Source organism: Chiloscyllium plagiosum, unplaced genomic scaffold (genome assembly GCF_037043375.1).
Source record: "Chiloscyllium plagiosum isolate Xiang-an unplaced genomic scaffold, Cpla_swu_hap1 HiC_scaffold_9, whole genome shotgun sequence".
Taxonomy (NCBI): domain Eukaryota; kingdom Metazoa; phylum Chordata; class Chondrichthyes; order Orectolobiformes; family Hemiscylliidae; genus Chiloscyllium; species Chiloscyllium plagiosum.
In genome coordinates this window covers 83776892-83794475 of record NW_028270147.1, presented here as the reverse complement: position 1 = coordinate 83794475, position 17584 = coordinate 83776892, and the positions used below count along the sequence as shown (strand labels likewise).

General features: G+C 42.2%; 2 long non-coding RNA genes across 2 annotated transcripts in view; both read right to left on the bottom strand.

Moving 5' to 3' along the window:
- The window catches only part of LOC122554605 (uncharacterized), a 391415-nt gene that overhangs the window by 38932 nt on the left and 334899 nt on the right, over positions 1-17584 (bottom strand). The window lies entirely within an intron of this gene.
- LOC148149182 (uncharacterized) lies at positions 11026-16540 on the bottom strand. Its single transcript, XR_015758200.1, has 3 exons — positions 16445-16540; positions 14300-14424; positions 11026-11684 (listed from the first exon to the last, which is right to left on the bottom strand). It is a non-coding gene; the product is annotated as an uncharacterized LOC148149182 (long non-coding RNA).

Genomic DNA, 17584 nt, shown 5'->3' with positions numbered 1-17584 from the left:
TCAGAGTATTGAGTATGGAATTGGGACGTCATGTTGCTGCTGTACAGAATGTTGGTTAGGCCACTTGGAATATTGTGTGCAATTCTGGTCTTCCTCCTATCGAAGGATGTTGTGAAACTTGAAAGGGTTCAGAAAAGATTTACAAGAATTTTGCCAGGGTTGGAGGATCTGAGCTACTGGGAGAGGCTGAATAGGCTGGGGCTATTTTCCCAGGAGCGTTGAAGGCTGAGGGATGACCTTATAGAAGTTTATAAAATTATGAGGGGCATGAATAGGATAAATAGACAAGGTATTTTCCTGGTGGGGGAGAAGGGCAAGATATAAAAGCAGAGGGTGGTGTGTGTATGGAATGAGCTGTCAGAGGAAGTAGTGGAGGCTGGTACAATTACAACATTTAAAAGACATCTGGATGGGTATAGGAATAGGAAGGGTTTGAAGGGATTATGGGCTGGGTGCTGGCAAGTGGGACTAGATTAGGTTGGGATATCTGGTGGGCATGGACGGGTTGGACTGAAGGGTCTGTTTCCATGCTGTACATCACAATGACTCTCTGACTCTATAACTAATATCTGCTTTAATGCTCCATTTGCCTTTAAAGGTTCTTAGTTTTATGTTCAGGGCAACACAACTTCTAAATTAAAGTACAGCCCATTTTGAATGTTGAGCCAAATAAGCAATACAGTACTACTTAGGAGCACCATCCAACAACACATGTTTACCAATTGTAGAGAATCCCTTTGCTTTGCTCATTAGCCTATTCAGAGTCCTGTTTCCTCATCAACTTATTTCCAGTCCCATTCCTTTGTCATCCCTAGTGGTCACTTCCACAGTTTCTGACTCAAAAGTTCTGGAATCATCCTTCACTGTGGAAGCCAAGAACTCCCTTTGAATGGATTTTATATCTTCTACCTGCACTGCTCTCCTTCCTGATGCCTACATTTCATTACTGTACCAATGGCTTAATCTTCCAAGAATCCAGCTCTGAAAGTTATTTCTAAGCCATACCACTTTTTCAAACTCTCGTTCTCCTGCTTGAATTCCCTCCTTAAAATCTACCGTCTTGAGTTTAGTCAGCATTTTGCCCACCTCCATTAAGATAATCTTACTTGCTTCCTGGACTTAGGACATTGTATTCAGTTAAAGACATTATGCAAATGTTATTGTATTAATTAATCATGTATAAATTATGGTAATGATTTTCTATGATGAGATCATAGATAAATGGGAAATTTTAGAAATACTAGTAGCTATAGAGAGAAAAGCAGGGTTAATGTTTCAGATCAATGGAAATATTATAAGTGTGAGTCATAGAGTCATAAAGATGTATAGCATGGAAACAGACCCTTCGGACCAACCCGTCCATGCCGACCAGCTATCCCAACCCAATCTAGTCCCACCTGCCAGCACCCGGCCCATAGCCCTCCAAACCCTTCCTATTCATATACACATCCAAATGCCTCTTAAATGTTGCAATTGTACCAGCCTCCACCACATCCTCTGGCAGCTCATTCCATACACGTACCACCTTCTTGTGAAAAAGTTGCCCCTTAGGTCTCTTTTATATCTTTCCCCTCTCACCCTAAACCTATGCCCTCTAGTTCTGGACTCCCCGACCCCAGAGAAAAGACTTTGTCTATTTATCCTATCCATGCCCCTCATAATTTTGTAAACCTCTATAAGGTCACCCCTCAGTCTCCGATGCTCCAGAGAAAACAGCCCCAGCCTGTTCAGCCTCTCCCTGTAGCTCAGATCCTCCAACCCTGGCAACATCCTTGTAAATCTTTTCTGAACCCTTTCAAGTTTCACAACATCTTTCTGATAGGAAGGAGACCAGAATTGCACGCAATATTCCAACAGTGGCCTAACCAATGTCCTGTGCAGCCGCAACATGACCTCCCAATTCCTGTACTCACTGCTCTGACCAATAAAGGAAATCATACCAAATGCCTTCTTCACTATCCTATCTACCTGTGACTCCACTTTCAAGGAGCTATGAACCTACACTCCAGAGATCTGAACTAATTACAAAGACGGGGAAGGAGGGGGGTGGTAAGGAGAAAAGGGAAAACAGAAGAGATTATATGATTAAAAGGGATGGAAATCAGGAGGCCAAAAAGGGAACACGAGATAGCTTTGGCAAACAGGGTTAAGAAGAATCCAAAGAAATTCTACAACTGCATTAAGGACAAAAGAGTAACTAGAGGGAGAATAGGACTCCTTAAAGATCAACAGCGTTGTAATGTATGGAACCGCAGGAGATAGATGAGATATCAAACAAGCATTTCACGTCAGTATTTATTGTGGAGGATGATATGGAAGCTAGAGAACTTGGAGAAATAAATAATGTTATGTTGAAAAGTGTCTGTATTACAGAGGAGGTAGTGCTGGATGTCTTAAAATGCAAACAGGTGGATAAATCCCCAGGAACTGATCAGATATATTCGAGAACTCTATGAGACGCTAATGAAGTGATTGCTGGGTTCCTTGCTGAGATATTTGTATCATCGATAGCGAGAGCTATCAATGCCAGAAGACTGGAGGTTGTCTAACAGGTGGCCATTATTTAAGAAAGGTGGTAAGGCAAAGTCAGGGAACTATAGAATGGTGAGCCTGATGTCAGTGGTGGGTAAGCTGTTGGAAGGGATTCTGAGGGACAGGATTTACATGTATTTGGAAAGTCAAGGACTGATTAGGAATAGCCAACATGGCTTTGTGTGAGGGAAATTTTGTCTCACTAACTTAATTGAGTTTTTTGAAGAACTAATGAAGAAAATTGATGGAGGCAGAGTGGTGGACGTTGTCTGTATGTACCTCAGCAACGCCTGTGACAAGGTTCCGAATGGTGGACTGGTTAGCAAGATTAGATTGCATGGAATACAGGAACAACTGGGTGGCATGGTGGCACAGTGGTTAGCACTGCTGCCTCACAGCGCCAGAGACCTGGGTTCAATTCCCGCCTCAGGCGACTGACTGTGTGGAGTTTGCACATTCTCCCCGTGTCTGCGTGGGTTTCCTCCGGGTGCTCCGGTTTCCTCCCACAGTCCAAAGATGTGCAGGTTAGGTGAATTGGCCATGCTAAATTGCCCGTAGTGTTAGGTAAGGGGTAAATGTAGGGGTATGGGTGGGTTGCGCTTCGGCGGGTCGGTGTGGACTTGTTGGGCCGAAGGGCCTGTTTCCACACTGTAATCTAATCTAAACTGGCCATTTGGATACAAAACTTGGCTTGAAGGTAGGAGACAGAGGATGTTGGTGGTGGAGGGTTCCTTTTTGGGCTGGAGGCTGTGACCAGTGGTGTGCTGCACGGATCATTGTGGGTCCACTACTTTTTTGTTATTTATATATATGATTTGCATGTGAATATAGGAGGAATGGTTAGCAAGTTTGCAGACATCACCAAAATTGGTGGTGCAGTGGACAGTGAAGAATGCTACCTCAGAGTACAATGGGACTTTGATCAGATGGGCCAATGGACCAAGAAGTAGTAGATGGAGTTTAATTTAGATAAATCTGAGGTGCTACATTTTGGAAAGGAGATCAGGGCAGGACTTATACATTTAATAGTTGGGTTCTGGGGAGTGTTGTCAAAGAAAGAGACTTTGGGGTGCAGGTTCATAGTTCCATGAAAGTGGAGTCTTAGGTAGACAGGGTAGTGAAGAAGGCATTTGGTGTGCTTGCCTTTATTGGTCAGAGAGCATTGAGTATAGGAGTTGGGAGGTCATATTGCGGCTTTACAGGATATTGGTTAGGTCATTTTTTGGAATACTGTGTTCATTTCTGGTCTCCTTGTTATGGGAAGGATGTTGGGAAACTTGCAAGGGCTCAGAAAAGATTTACAAGGATCTTGCCAGGGTTGGAGGGTTTGAGCTATAGGGAGAGGCTTTGTCTATTTTCTCTAGAGAATTGGTGGCTGAGGGGTGGCCTCAGAGAGGCTTATAAAATCATGAAGGGCATGGATAGGGTGAACAATCATTTCCTAGGGTAGGGGAGATCAAAACTCAAGGGCATGGGTTTAAAGTGGGAGGTGAAAGATTTAAAAGGGACTCAGGGGACAACATTTTCACACAGAGGGTGGTACAATTACAACATTTAAAAGGCATCTGTTCATGGATACATGAACAGGAAGGTTTTTGGAGGGATATGGGCCAAAAGCTGGCAAATGAGACCAGATCTGTTTAGGATATCTGATCGTCCTGGAAAAATTGAACTGAAGGACTTATTTCCATGCTGTGCAACTCTATGACTCTATGAAAAGCAGAATTGATACCAATTACTTCTGCCCTAAAATGTCAAGCAGAGATTAGGATCTGAAATCAATGCTGAGTTGTGAGGTTTGTCAGGAAATGCCTAATGGAAAGATGAGATACTGTTCCTCGAGTTTAATTTGAGTTTCGTGCTGTGTGGGAGAGTGGAGTGGGAAATTAAGATGGCAGGCAATTAGAAGCAGGAAATCATGCTTATGAAATAAACAATGGTGATCTGCAGAACAATCACCCAATCTGTTTTCAGCCTCCCCATTGTAGGTAAGACTGTACCATGGGCAGTGAACATACAAAATTGAAAGAATTTCAAGTAAATCACAGGAAGGAGAGCTCTTGGTGTTGGATAATGAGAAAGAAGAGCATAAAAGAACAGGTACATTTATTTAACTTCCTGTGTTAGTACTGCAGATGCTGTGGGAGGAGAAGGGCTTGAAAAGGCATTGGGGTTTTTTAATAATTTATTTGTTGCGTTTGGGCATCACTGGCTGGCTGAAAAAAAAGAAATCACCTTCAATGCTTGATGAATGGACCAGGCTGCCACACAAAGTGAACAGCTCCTGCAGAATTCTGAAGGGGGAATGCACAGGAAGACATGTTTGCTGGTGGCAGTTGCGTGGTGGAATTAGCAGTGAGTGATCCATTGAAGTTTACTGTAGAAGGTGGATCCTCTGGATTGAAGGAGCAGGGATGAGAACAGAAGATCGGGCAATGACAGTGGTCGAAGGCCCTAAAAAATACAATGAGTGTTGGTGGGTCATGTTCCCCAATTGAGGAAAATGAAGAAATGGTATAGAAGATTGCATTGTCAGAACAAAAGCAGAATTGGAGAACTGGGAGAACAGGATGCAGAGTGGGAGGAAATGCAATTGAGGAAGCAAATGGGTGAGTGGACTTATAATGGACATCGATTAAACACCTTGTTTGTAAAAGTTGAGTCAGAGAGGTTGAGCAAAGTCAGAATTAAATCTTGGGATGTAGGCAAGGAATTAAAGTTCAAAGCAAAAATAATTGGAACTTTTCTGCTGGAGGCAAGGGAAGGAAGTGAAGGGAGGGAGGAAAGAGGAGGAAGATTGTATCAGAGAATGCTCCGCATACCTCACCTGACAACATAGTCAAAAACAATATGTTCTCACATCAACATCTATTATTGGCAGAAATTCTGAGTAATTAAAGGAAAGATTGCTCAGTATAAAGGGCAAGTTGAGACAGGTGTGGATGTTGGTAGCAGATGCTAGCTCCCTGTTCAAGACAAACTGGAATAAGGTAGGACTGAAACAAACACATATTCCCCAAAAATGCAGATGTAGCAATGGCCCAGATGGGTTCACACAGGTGCAAGCATTGTTTATAAATTAGCTCATTTGTAACATTTTCCAGCTCCAATCAAAATGTCATCAGACTGACGTGTTAATTTATAGAGTCGTATAGCATGCCCACTAGATCCTTCTGTCCATCTGGTCCATGCTGACTCTGTTCCCAACCTAAACCAGTCCCACCTGCCTGTGTTTGGTCTGTATCCCTCCAAATATTTCCTAATCATGAACTCATCCAATTGTCATAGGTTTAGGGCAAGAGAAACGAAAGATTTAAAAGGACCTAAGGGGCAAACTTTTCACGCTGAGGGTGGTGCGTGTGTGGGATGAGCTGCCAGATGAAGTGGTGGAGACTGGTACAATTATAACATTTAAAAGGCATCTGGATGGGAATATGAATAGCAAGGTGTTTAGAGGGATATGGGCCAAGTGTTGGCAAATGGGACTAGATTTACTTAGGATATCTGGTTGGCATGGACGAGTTGGGCCGAAGGGTCTGTTTCCGTGTTTTACATCTCAATTAATCTATAACTCTTGTAACTGTACCTGCACCTGCCATTTCCTCAGGCAGTTGATTCCATACATAGACCATTCTTTGTGTAAAAATATTGCCCCTCATGTCCTTTTTAAATCTTTCTCCTCTCACCTTAAAAATATGCCCACTAATTTTGAACTCTCCACCCTACGGAAAAGACACCTGCCACTCACTTTGTCTATACCCCTCATAAATTTATAAACCTCAATATGGTCACCCCATAACTTCCTATGGTCCAGTTAAAAAAAAAGCCCCAGCCTTTCCAGTCAATTTTTATATCTCAGACCCTCCATTCACAGCAACATCTGGATAAATCTTTTCTGACAGCTTAATGGTATCCTTCCTGTAACAGGTGTCCAGAGCTGCACACAGTACTCTAGAAGAGGCCTTACCAACATCCTGTATAATCTTAACATGCTGTCCCAATTCCTATACTCAAAGGTCTGAGCAATGAAGGAAAGTGTGCTGAACACCACCTTAACCACCTTGACTACCTATGATGCAAATTTCAAAGAATTATCCACCTGAACCCCTATGTCTCTTTGTTCTGCAACATTATCCATTAACTGCAACCATTAACTGTATAAGTCCTGTCCTTCTTTGTATTCCCAAAACACAATACCTCACATCTATCCAAACTAAACTCAATCTGCCACTCCTTAGCCCATTAACCCAATTGATCAAGATCTCTTTGTAATCTTAGATAACCTTCTTCGCTGTCCACTATACCACCATTTTGGTGTCTTCTGAAAATGTATTAACATTCATATTCTCATATATTCATATCCAAATCATTTATATAAATGATAAACAAAAGTGGAGCCAATACAGGTCAACATGGTCACAGGCCTCCAGGCAAAATAACTTCCACCACCATCCTCTGTCTGCTCCCCATGCCAAGTTGTATTCAGTTGGCAAGCTCACCCCTGATTCCCATGTGACCTAACTTTACTAATTAGTCTACCATGTAGAACCTTGTCATTGGGTTTTACCAAAGTCCAAGTAAACAATGTATACCACTCTGTGCTCATAAATCTTTTTGGTTACTTCATTAAAAAAAACTCAATCAAGTTTGTGAGGCACAATTTTCCTTGCACAAAACTGTGCTGACCATCCCCAATCAATCCTTGCCTCTCCAAATGCACTTATATTCTATCTTTCAGGATCACCTGTAACAACTTAACCACCATCCATGTCAGGCTCACAGGTCAATAGTTTCCAGGTCTCTCTCTACAGTCTTTCTTAAACAGTGGCATAACATTAATTATCCTCCAGCCCTCCAGTACCTCACCAGTGTTTATAGGTGATACAAATATTTCTGCTAGGAGCCCTGTAATTTCCTCCCTAACTTCCAATTCAATTTCTTTAGTCTCAGAAAACTTCATTTTTTTCCAGCATTTTCTGGTTGGAGGTCTCTACATGGTTCATCCTTGGTGCCTTTTGTTATGCCCCAGCATTAGATTTGTAAAGGTAACCACTGTTGATGAATTGAAATGGTTTGCAATTGTTTATATGGACAGTCTTTCACACATGGCTTCACATTTCTAGAAGGCAATCCCCTTTCACCCTACTGCAGAAACTGAGCCCATGCCCAATGAAGGTAACTGACTAGGTACAGTTTTGAAATCATTAAAGTTGCATCTTTTTATAGAATTGAAACCTGGAACCCATTCTAAAAGATGAAAGACTTAACAGCAATCTAGATTTGCTCAATATATCATTTTAATTGCATGACACTGTGATCTTTTGCTATAAATTTTGTGTCTTATGATCCTGCCCCACTAGCTACCTGATGAAGGAGCAGCTCTCTGAAAGCTAGTGCTTCTAAGTAAACTTGTTGGACTATAACCTGGTGTTGTGTGATTTTTAACCATGTTCCAATAGTTCTTGCCTCAAGTAATATGGTCTGTGCTTTTTCTTTTCTGTTATAAACTAGTCTTGTTTTTGTTAAAAGCAAAAACACAGTCAGGTGACTGACTGTGTGGAGTTTGCACATTCTCCCTGTGTCTGCGTGGGTTTCCTCCGAGTGCTCCAGTTTCCTCCCACAGTCCAAACATGTGCAGGTTAGGTGAATTGACCATGCTAAATTGCTCGTAGTGCTAGGTGCAGGGGTAAATGTAGGGGAATTGGTCTGGTTGGGTGCACTTCGGGGGGTCGGTGTGGACTTGTTGGGGCGAAGGGCCTGTTTCCACACTGTAAGTAATCTAAAGTAATCTAAATCTAAATCAAACTGATATCCTCTGTGAATTTGTTCAGAGATGTAGTAGTGCTGTAAAAACAAGTTAAAAATCAAAGTTATGGTCCGTCAAGTAACATCTCATCTGGGATCTGGCTTGTCTAGTATTACCAATAATTGGGATTCTAACAGTGTATCTCGTTTCTGTCTATCTGGAGACTGTATGATTATTTTCACTGGAGTAGGTTAACAATGAAAGACAATTTTATATTAATACTTTGCACTTATAATCACTCTCACGCATTAATTAAGGAAATTACATTATTAGAACCAGACCAAACAGATGATTAATGTTAATTGAATTGTAATTGAAGAATGCAACATTAATCAAGTAGTTATACTAAGCTATACTTAAAAGTATAAGTCTAAATATTGCTGCATTGGTGCGTTAAAATCCTATTTCTGGATGAGCATGAAATCAAATATCACATGCAAAGTTCAGCATTGCTGTAGGCTTGATGATCTCTAGGATCAGATTGGACAGTAGACAACTGTTCTTGATCTTTTGAATCAACAATGCATACAGTTAGCAAGATTTCAGCTCGAACATCAATTACACAGACATGGTCTGAGATGGCAGTGGGATAAAACTAAAGATTTCCAGTGACCACGGATCCTTGACCACGAATCACAGACTGGCTTCCAAGGCAGAATTGCTCTCAGTGAGGAAGTGAAATTTGCCATCAGCCTGATCGCCCAGTTGGGGCTGTGAAAGGTCTGTTCCTCATCTGCTCACCACCTGCTGATCCCTGACCCTAATCTCTGATCTGCCATCCATCTAATCTATCACTGGTAGGTTCTTCATACTGCTGCTTATAAGGCATGGTGGCTCAGTGGTTAGCACTGCTGCCTCACAGCACCAGGGACCTGGGTTCAATTCCCAGCCTCAGGCAACTGTCTGTGTGGAGTTTGTACATTCTCCCTGTGTCTGTGTGGGTTTCCTCCCACAATCCAAAGATGTGCTGTTTAGGTGAATTGACCACGCTAAATTGTCCGTAGTGTTAGGGGCATTAGCCAAGTCTAAATGTAGGGGAATATGTCTGGGTGGCTTACTCTTTAGAAGGTTGGTGTGGGTAGAAAATTTGCAGTAGCAGCATTCTGATCAAATGCTGTCATGCTAACTGTCTGTGAAGTAATGCTGCCATGTGTTCTAGCCAGCCTTTCCATTCACTGCTATGCTTTTGCCCAGTTTTCACTGGTGACTTCCAAGAAGCCAGGGAAATTGATGCAACCTTACAAATAAGAGTGTGTTGAAATATCACTGCTGTGGAGCAATTTCCATTTATTAATAGAACACCCAACTCTTGTGAGTATGCTGTACTTAAATAGCCCACAGAGCCCAAGTTCAGGATGGAAGTTGACAGATTGAATCTAACTTTCTGACATGATGACATTTTTGCTGAATTCAACTTGACCACCCCAAACACGGAGGCAGGACTTATGGTTAATGATCGCACCCTGGAGACTTGTCGAATAGAGAGACCTTGGGGATCAAGTACATAGTTCTTTGAAAACTGCCTCACAGGTAGATAGAGTGGTTAAGAAGGTGTTTAGCACCCTTGCCATCGTTGCTCAGACCATTGAGTTTAGATGTTGGGACGTCATGTTCAGGTTGTACAGGATGTTGGTGAGGCCGCTTCTGGAGTACTGTGTACAATTCTGTTCACCCAGTTATATAAAGGATATTCTTAAATTGGAGAGAGTTCAGAAAAGATTTACCAGGATGTTGCTGAGAATGAAGGGCTTGAGTTATGGGGAGAGGCCAGACAGACTGGGACTTTTTTCACTGGAATGTACGAAGTCAAAGGGATGACCTTATAGAGGTTTATAAAATTATGAGGGGCATTAATAAGTTGAATAGCAAGTGTCTTTTCCATTGTGTGGGGAGGTTCAAAACTAGGGGCCATTCTTTTAAGATGGGAGGAGAAAGAGTTAAAAGGGACCTGAGGGGAAACTTTTTCCCATAGAGAGTGATTCGTACATGGAATGAACTGCCAGAGGAAGTGGTAGATGCAGATACAGTTAAATTGTTTGAAAGACATTTGGACAGAGGCCTGAAGGAGTGGTTAAGTTTGGGAAACTTGGTCGACATGGGTGAGTTGGAGCAAATGGTCTGTTTCCATGCTGTATGACTCTATAACTGGGTTAAAGGGAAGTGAGACAACAGAATAAAATGTTTACGACATACCCACACCAGTTGTCCCAGCCTCCCATTGAATGAACAACAGCAGTTGTTGGAGATGGACAGGGTATGAGAGTGTGGTGCCGGAAAAGCACTACAGGTCAGGCAGCATCCGAGGAGCAGGAGAATCGACGTTTCAGGCAGAAGTCCTTCATCAAGATCATTTGTCCAACAAAAGGTTGGTGTGGAGAATACGTAAGTGTATAAATGTTATGGGAGATATCAATCGTTGTGTTTTCAACAATGCGGTCTTCAACCAAAATTAGCCATACCTCATCAACTGCATTTGAGCTGGGATTTATTGAGGGTGCTATGATATGCAGCATTTGGCTCTTTCTTTTAATTGTAGTCATTGATTATGACTCCAGCATGTGCCAAACGTCTGTTCATTTGAAACTCATGAAGTTAACCTTGCGACAACATAAAGCAATGGTTAGTTTAATGATGTAGTTAGATATGAAAAAAAGTCATGGTCGTCAAGCATCAGTTGTCAAATTTTATTGAAGCAACTTGCCAGAGAAAAGTACAGAACTATATTTATGGATTGTGAGCAATTCAGTCATTACTCACACTTAACATTCAGATATGAGGGATTAGTTGCTCAATTGTCTAACATCAAGCCAAGTAAGGCAAAAACAGCTTTCTGGAACAAAAGAAACATTATTTTCTGGGTGTGAGCACACCTTTGAAAAGCTTCTTTGCAAGTCATGTCAACATTACACCGCTTCCGTTGCCAAGCGTAACTCCTGACTTGCTTGCTGCATCGTCTATGAAGGCTGTCCAAAGTACTGTATATGGATGGATTTTCCCATGGCTTTAATGGATGAGTGTTCAGTAAGGAAACTAAATTTTTAGGCAAGATTTGTGTTGACTCTTATGTGGTAAGCTGAATTTTGATCTGTGAATTCTATTGCAAATGTTAAACTTGAAAGTAGTGGAGGAGGGAAGGTGAAAGCAAGTGGTCTTGCAGTGAAGTATTTGTCCTGTCGAGAGCAGATTTGGCTTGTTTTCTGGCATTGCTTGCTGTTGGAAACTTCACCAATTGGACATCTCAGGCTTGTTTCACACTCACATAGTGAAGTCCAGTTTAGAGCCTTTGAGGTTGTCTTGGAGCCCTCACCTCTGATCCTGGAGAGCTGGGTTCAGGTTCAAGACCCACCTGCTTAAGAGGTGCATCATTAAGATGCCTGATCAGAGTGCGGCGAGTGGTGTAATGTAATGTAGTGCAACGCAATGTAATTTAATTTTTAGATTAGATTAGATTCTCTACAGTGTGGAAACAGGCCCTTCAGCCCAACAAGTTCACACAGGCCCTCCAAAGAGTAAACCACCCAAACCCATTCCGCTACACTATATTTAGCATGGCCAATTCACCTGACCTACTCATCTTTGGATTGTGGGAGGAAACCAGAGCACCCGGAGGAAAACCCAACCAGACACGGGGAGAATGTGCAAACTACACAGACAGGCGGGAATTGAACCCAGGTCCCTGGTGCTGTGAGGCAGCAGTGCTAACTGCTGAGCCACTGTGCCGCCCAATTTTATTGAATTATAACTTAATTTAATACTATTTCATTTAATTTGAGCTCATTCTGGTTTGGGTTAAGTAAATAAGAGATAATTGTCTCTTGAAGAGTAGTAGGCAGTTTATTGTTAACATTACTATAATATAATAATGTGATTTTTTTTCTACTTTTCTGTACTTTTATAACATTTTGGGTTTTTTTGTAAAAACGTAAAAACTTTTTCAATAAATTATATATTTTATATATATAAGATGCCTGATCAGGTTGATTAAAAGAAAATCTGAGTTTTTGGGGGCATTCTTTGGCCTGCTTTCTTGTGTTCAGCTGACTAGATTAATTCCTCATGCATCTTCAAAAGTGCAACAATGAATGAAACAGCATGAAGCGAATTTGATTTTCCCATAAGAGTTAATATATAACTTGGCGTTAGGTTCTTTAGGACCTTATAAAATGACATACTGTGCATGGTCAGTACACCCCTGTACAAAGTAACATTAAAGATAAAATAAACTGCTAAATATAAAATCCATACAATTATAATTAACATTCTGCTGTGAAGCTTGTTTCCTCAGTCACTTGGCTTCTGAGAGACCAGGCTTTTTTTAGAGCTGGAGCTGCTGAAGGAGTTCAGTGAGATGATGCTGACTCATACTGTAGAAATCTCAGAACTCTAGGATCTAGGAAGAGAGGAGCAGGAGAGGGAAAGGGAGCTTGGCAAGTGGGGGGGTAATCCACTTGGTGACACAGCCTCTCGCCGCCAGGGTTGGTCACTGTAGGCACAGGTCTCTGAGCTGCATCAGCAACCCAACCCCAGTTAGTGCAGTTGCTGATGCATGCTGGGAAATGAGATTTATGATCAGAGCCCAAAGTGCAAGACTGTGATACAACAAAGTGAATCGTTTTGCCCCTTTTTCCCATCCCCACTGAGACAAACAAAGAGCCACTTGCCTCCCCCCAATCGATCAGAGTGATCTTTGGATGCACTGATATGGTTTAGTGCAGCAAACTTCAACATGAGCCACGCATAGAGTTTGGGCCGAAGCTGCATTCCTTTTTTCGGGAATCGCTTGTCATATTCTGCTTGAAAACAAAGTGTAAGTATCCCAAAGCTTCTTTCAAAAGCAAGGGAGAATACGGCAAGCCACGGTAAGTGGGTAAGGGGAGAGGGTGGGTGGGTGGTAGATGGGTGGAGTGGCAAGTGTCTCAGGGGATATGGTGGTCACAGTGGCAGGTCAACAAGAAGGCTTGAGGGCTAGCCAGAGAATGGATTGATGGATTGAGGCTAGGGTGTGAGAGAGCTGTCTGTCTGATATTTCTCGTACAACTATCCAGGTAAACTCTCTGATGCCTCTGACTCTTAAGTCAAAAGTCAATGGCCTTTCTGGTTGCTCCCAGGGAGTGGGCAAATTGCCCATTTGAAGTTCAAACATTCTGGACAACCTCCACAGAGTCCTTGCATTGGTTGGAAAGGAGAGGAGCCTGTGTGATAGTGTGCATTGAAGGGGGCAAGGCAGATTGAGAGAGCATGTTATATATAAAAAATATACAGTACCTTGGCATTGATAACATCGGGACAGTGTACAAGATAAGGGAAGCTATGATTGTATAATTATGAGAGAATTATGAGAGAACATCTTCACTTTAGGAGCATGTGAAGGTGTTCATTGCAGTTCAGAAAAGATTCCCAAGAGTGGTTCCAGAGATGAGGAACTTTGGATTTTTGAAGATAAATTCGAGAATTTGGAACTCTTTTCATTGAAGAGGAGGTTGACAGGAGATATGAAAGAATCAAGAGGGGTCTGGCCAAAGTAGATTGGGAGAAATTGTTTCCACTTGTTAAGGGTCTGAACATGAGATGGCACAGTTTTGAAGTAATTAGCTAAAGAAGCAAAAGTGATAGAAGGAAAAACATTCCCATGCAGCAAGTAGTTTGGGTCTGAATTGCAGGCCTGTCAGGTGTGGTGGAGGCACACTCAATCAAGGCATTCAGTAGGAGAATAGACTGTTACTTGAAAAGGAAGAATGTGCAGGTTACAAGGAGAAGCAGGAGAATGGCACAAGGTGAGATGCTCATTCGTAGAGCCCGGGCAGACACAACGGGATGAATAAACTCCTGCGCTGTAATAGTTCTGAGATTTCTACAGTTTGTACTACTTACTTACTGCTCAAGATAAACCTCAGACTCTCAGCCTGCTGTGTAGGTCATACATTGGCAAACAAGAGCTCACTCACTCACTGCACTTCATACCTTTTGTGCCTTTGCAATTAAAAAAAACTGTCATCAGTTCCCAACTGCAAATGCACTTGTAGGTCATGATTTGAGTAAGTTGTGGGAGCACAGCCAAAATCTCACAATCCATCTCTTTTCCTCACCTGCAAAGGCACAAAAGGTATGAAGTGCAGTGAGTGAGTTGCCTTTCACAATTAATCTTCTCATGCAGGTAAAAACAATGACTGCAGATGCTGGAAACTAGATTCTGGATTAGTGGTGCTGGAAAAGCACAGCAGTTCAGGCAGCATCCGAGGAGCAGTAAAATCAACATTTCGGCTTGCTATTTCATTTTCCAAAATTATTTAATATATGGCAAACGGGACTAGATTAATTTCAGATATCTGGTCAGTGCGGACGATTTGGACCAAAGAATGCATTTCCTTAATTGTACGACTCTGTGTTCTTTCTTCCAGATCTTATAACTTATGTTTCATCTGGGGTTAGTTGTTGCCGAGCTAAACATAAAGCTAGTTGCAAATATTGTTCTTTCAGTCCATTGAAAATTCATACTTGACCCATGGAATATTGTTGAAGAGGTAATAGATGCTTCAGAACCATGGCCCTGTTATAAGATGGGATCAATTAGGCAAGGGTTAAAATGATCATGGAGCTAAAACAGAACTGTGGTTGTCTCAAATAGCACGTATATAAAATCCCCGCTTTGGAGAAGTGTCTGGGACTTTTGGAAGAGTTCCATGCTCAGCCTGGCAGATCCATCTCAAATAGTCAAATATCACTGTTTGACCAAGCATAAAAGGAGAGAAAGCACCTTTAATCTCATTGCATCATTCATTTACTTTTCTGTCATTACTGCAACATGACCATCAACTTCAAATAAAATCACATTGCATATGGATTTTAGTCAAAACATGGTACCTTAAAACCGAAATGAGCTACGGCCCAGACAAAGAAAAGGTGGAAAACCATATGCTTAAAATATTTGTTTCTCTTCTGACCACAGCTACAGGAAAAAAAATGAATAAGTTCTGTGAAGGTTTATTCATGAGATTCAGTGACCTTTTAAAGCAGTTAATCATTGCCCAGCTCTAAGTGGCCTTCTCAAACCGGTTTATCATTGCTCAGTAATAAAATGGCCCTGAACAGAGGCTGATGAGCTGCTTTAAGACTATTTCCCTCTTCAGAAGCCAACTCTTCAGTGGAGGAAGAACCCAGCTTTTGCCTTTTTGAAAAACCCACCACCACATCACCCAACTGACAAATAATTTAACAATAACAACATTCAAGGAAGGGTAGGTAAAAGGGAGAGGGCCAAAATCCAAATGGTGTTGAAAGGGGAAATAATACACCCCAGTTTGTGGGGTGCTAACCTCTCTGTCTAAATGCTTTGAACCCAGTTCATTTGTTAATAAAAGGCTCAGTGGTTGGCACTGCTGCCACACAGCGCCAGGAACCTGGATTCAATTCCACCCTCAGGTGACTGCCTGTGTGGAGTTTGCACATTCTTTGCGTGGGTTTCTTCAGGGTTCTCTGGTTTCCTCCCACAGTCTGAAGATGTGCAGGTTAGGTGAATTAGTTAGGGGTAAATGTAGGGTAGTAGAGGAATCGGTCTGGTTAGACATGTCAAATTACTCATAGTGTTCAGGGATGTGTAGGTTAGGTGCATTAGTTAGGGGTAAATGTAGGGTAGTAGAGGAATCGGTCTGGTTAGACATGTCAAATTGCTCATAGTGTTCAGGGATGTGTAGGTTAAGTGCATTAGTTAGGGGTAAATGTAGGGTAGTAGAGGAATCGGTCTGGTTAGACATGTCAAATTGCTCATAGTGACCAGGGATGTGTAGGTTAGGTGGATTAGCCACAGGAAATGCGGGATTTCAGGGATGGGGTGGGTCTGGGTGGGATGTTCTTTGGAGTGTTGGTGTAGACTCAATGGGTCAAATGGCCTGATTCCATATTGTAGAGATTCTACAAAGTTATCTGTTTGACAGTTTAAACAAGAAACAAATTACAACCACCGCATGCTTGAACTCAACTCTACTGAAAGTAACACTTAATGCAAAGCCCAATGATCAACTCTGGAATTGATCTGGTTTACTTTTAAAGGGGTTCCATTTTTAACACTGACACATGTTATACACTATCCTCACTTTGAAAATAACTTACATTAGTAGGTGCGAAATGGGAGTCATCAGAAGTGATCAAACTGATTCAACAAATATTTCATTTCTGTGTCATGCCTCGAGCCAACTGAAGTGTGAACACAGTTTGGATTTGCTGTGGAGCCAGGTGCTACATGTGCACGGCTTGACCCGTTGCAATTGAGCGAAACCAGTTTTCATGTGAGATATTTCAAGGGAAATCTGACAAAGTCAACAGGTTAGACTTGTTCATGTTACTAAAACGAGGAGACCAGTGAAATCCAATGGAGACTGCAGAGATTGGAATGAGGTCAGCCAGGTGGACCTCACAGAATACGAATTCCATAATTGGTCTATGCTAACAGGCCCAATCAGGGAGCCCTGGCTGACAGATAAAAATAGGAGTGTCAGAGCTTCTGCTCACTCTGAGAGCTTTGCTAACTGGACCAGTGTCAAGTATTATGTGCTTGCAAATAAAGGGTGACTTGGTGACAGGATACTGGCCTCTGTGGAGTTAACTCTCTTGTTTTTTTGTCACTCCAATTGTCTCTCTCTCGCTCTTTCATTCTTGCTCTTCCAATCACCTCTTTCCAATTTCTCTCTCAATCCCATATCTGTCCTGCATCTCCCAAGTTTCTATTGATCGTGTCTCTCTCAACCATCCCATATAGGGCAGCACGGCAGCTCAGTGGTTAGCACTGCTGCCTCACAGCACCAGGGACCCAGGTTCGATTCCAGCCTCAGGCGACTGTCAATGTGGAGTTTGCACATTCTCCCTGTGTCTGTGTGGGTTTCCTCCCAGTTTCCTCCCACAATCCAAAGATGTGCAGGTTCGGTGGATTGGCCATGTTAAATTGCCCATAGTGTTCAGGGATCCGTAGGTTAGGTGCATTAGTCAGGGGAAAGTGTAGAGTAATTGTGTAGGGGAATGGGTCTGGGTGGATTACTTTTCAGAGGGTCAGGGTGGACATGTTGGGCCAAATGGCCTGTTTCCACGCTGTAGGGATTCTGTGATTTCCCCGAGTCTCTCTCCCTCTCTCAATCTCTGACGCAGCTACTGTCACTTCTTCAACTTGTCCCACCACCTCCACAACTTTGCAAAACTTCCTCTTTAGCTGTCCTTGCTCCTGCACCAACTGTTATCACTGCCCTCATTATTTAAATT